Raw genomic sequence first — 3632 nt, 5'->3', positions numbered from 1 at the left:
AAATGTACACAGAAAAGGCTTATATATATATTGGAAGGCTTTCAGTTCCAGTTGAACGACTTCTAAACCGGGTATTTAAGGTTGTGTTATTGTTATGTGTACACGGTCGTGTGTATAAGATCATAAGATTTTTTTTCCGAAAGGTTGTAATTGGGTTGGGTTCAGCTGTGTTTGACAAGTGGTTCTCTTTATTATTACATTCATGATCATTCAAATGTCGTCACGAGTCTATTGCTAACCAATGATGTGTGAATGACGTCACGGGTATCATTCTTAAATGTTTTATATTTAGCCGGGGACTCCTGTTCAATATGAGTCATATATAATATTCAATGCGTGAAGTTGACTAGCGTACAGCGGCAAATATTGGAACAGGAGATTAACATACATAGAGGTTTATGATAGAAATCGTGACACGAGAGTAAGGTCAGGGGAATATCGCGGTATAGCGGGTCATGAGTACGTCTTCTAATTGTACGCATCACTTTAAGCCACGACCATATATGGTCACAATTTTCATATTGGTGATTTCCACAATCATTTCAAGCCATGGGAACGAACATGTTTTATTGTCCGTAAACATTATAGATATATTCAAGATCAGTATACATAAGAATGAAGTTATCAACAATTGTATCATAGAACACGCAAGACCTATACTATATATTCCCTTCCATAATATGTGATTAAAAACGATATGGGAAATGAAAGAAAAAAACAATTACAAAACTGAGGAAATAACATGTATTGTTACAGATAATGTTTAATGTTTAAAGGATATGTATACCGTACACAACAATTGTCATAAAACCATCATCAGAAAAAATCAATTCATTGTTATAATTTGAAAGAAGATACCAAAATAAATTCCTAATCTAAAAAATAATCATTTATAAATCAAACACCTTATTTTAATTACAAATAGAATATAACTGGAAACTGCCAGTTTGCTTAAAAAGTGCAACTCTTTATAATATTGTATCCATTTCAATAAAACATTTTGTCATTGAGAACTAAGTGAATTAAGGCAATTCCAATCCATAAAATATTTCATACTACTCGCCGTAGACCTAAAAGCCCAGCTCTGCATGCTTGAAAATTCTTGAGGAAAATATCTGTTCAGTGTTTGACTTCCTCATCTTTAAGATGATATAAATGCAGTGGAACAGTGGTAAAACAGATTGCATGGAAGAAACTAAAAGAGAATTAAAAATGCTCCATCGCTGACAAATGATAATTTTTCACTATCAAAAACGGGAGCAGACGATTAAGTATTTTTCTTTACACCATTACCACCGTTGAAAAGTTTGAACTTCTAATTTTACTTCAAGGTAAAAATATGAAAAATAATTAATTGCATCCCGAAAAAAATCCGTGGCACTATATCATATATGGAATGAAGTACTGATTGTGCATGCACCAAGGGCAAAATAAATTATTTTATATTTCTTTTTGTGTTAATTAGACAGATATAGACACGATTATACACCAATTATTGTTCAAGTGATGAATATCATTTATGCTATGTCGTCGATGGAGCATCTTTAAAGCAAACATCCAGGTAAAACCTATTATCAATTTAGTAGAAATGCTTATCAAGTCATTACACTTATCTAACAATAATTCTATCACTGTTACAATAAAAGGTAACAAAAATCAGATGTAATCAGCTTCGCTTTTTTCTCAACACAAGTAATCGTTATCATCGTCTGAAATGTACGGCTTCAATCTTTCAGTTTTCTTATCTAAAATCTTGATAAATATTTTAAATGTTACATGTATATTAATACAACAATGTCATCCAATTCAATAGAACAACAATTTCAATGTGAGATAAAACTAACTGAACGACTTTTTCTCTATGTCCACGCCACATCTAGATTTCCATTAGTACTTGTCAAACCATCAACCACAGGAACAGGGTAGAGAATGTTGCTTGAGACCGAAGGCAAATAAAAGTTCTCTAATGCTTCTATGCTACGATGCCATCGGTTTGACTGTTTCCGAAGTACCTACATGTACATGTATAAACAAAGGATTTGATACCTGAGTCTCTATTTTAATAATGTCGACATTAAAAACAAGAACATTATGTGATCAATAACTATGCATTGTCTGATAACAGACAAAGCCAAACGATATGAGGTTTTAGAAAGGGAGATTACTGCACACAATTCTGCCGCATACAACAGCACTAGGTAACATATGCATTACCATACTGTTGCACACCGACAATAAGTGAATGATTAACAACATTTATCTGTGATTTTCATGAAAAATAATTCTCAATACATACGTGTGTTTAAAAATTGAGTTGGTGATAAAACAGTTTGTTTTATAGAATTTCATAAAGAAAAGTAAATCGTTCAAAAGACCTCTCTAAATGAGGCAAATTATTTATTAAAACATGTTTTTAAATTGTTTGCTTCCTAGCTTTTACAAATTGGGGAAAAACATAAAGCATACATACAGTTGTCGTTTTTAAAGATGCTCCACCGCCGACAAATGGTACTAATTCTCTATCAAAAACAGGAGCAGACGATTAAATATTTTTCTTTAGTTACAAAAGTTACTTTATTTACACCATTACCACCATTGAAAAGTCTGACCTTCTTATTTTAGTTCAAGATAAAAATATTAAAAACAATTAATAGCATCCCGAAAAAATTCTATGGCACTATACCCTATATGAAATGAAGTACTGACTGCGCATGCACCAAAAGCAAAATGAAGTTATCTATATTATTTTTTGTGTTAATTAGACACATATATATACGATTAAACACCAATTGTTGTTCGAATGATGAGTATCGTTTATACTGGTTCGGCGGTGGAGCATCTTTAACATCTATTTAGCAATAGGCTGTGCTTACTTTAAATGATGCAAACAACGGGATTTGCGTTGAAAAATATTTCGCAATTTTCATATATATACATGTACATGTAGAATTGATTTGTAGTCGCGGTTTTTTTATTTTTTATTTTTTTTTTTATTTTACGGATTTATTACAAAATAGTGGATAATTATAGAACGACAAACATTGAAGTAAAATGACAATGAAACATAAAACGTCGAAGTATTGGCCTCGGGTTTTACAACATTTTGTGTCCCTCGCTTGTCGCCTAAGGGTGCATTAATATGAAGAATCGGGATATTATACTGTCGGGATCACAAAATCGTGTATACAACCCTCGGCAAAGTACCCTTTTTCAAATTTTTCGTTATTTTCACAGATGTTCAACATACATGTGTATTGGAAATACCCTTTAAAACCATAAGTTTTAATGAATAAGGCTGTGAAAATAATTCAAATGGACAGCCAAACATATATAATGCCTTATAAACGTTAGTTGGAACACATAGGTTATGCACTGTGAAATTCTTGTTTTGTATGCCTTATACACGTTTAGATGGAAACATACCTTCAGAAATCACTTTACAATTATTAATTATACTGTAAAAATGTGCAATGAAATTGTGGACAATAATATGGCTTCATGGTCTGACCGTATGAATTCATTTCACTACACTAAAGATGTTAATATAATGATTTTTGGCAGTACTGCCAAAAATCATTTTCGGGTCTCTTTTGTACTTGTAAAATTAAAACCTATACATTGAAAGTATTGTG

Source organism: Argopecten irradians, chromosome 16 (genome assembly GCF_041381155.1).
Source record: "Argopecten irradians isolate NY chromosome 16, Ai_NY, whole genome shotgun sequence".
NCBI classification, from domain to species: Eukaryota; Metazoa; Mollusca; class Bivalvia; order Pectinida; family Pectinidae; genus Argopecten; species Argopecten irradians.
The sequence above is the reverse complement of the archived record's forward strand: the minus strand, read 5'-3'. Positions refer to the sequence as shown.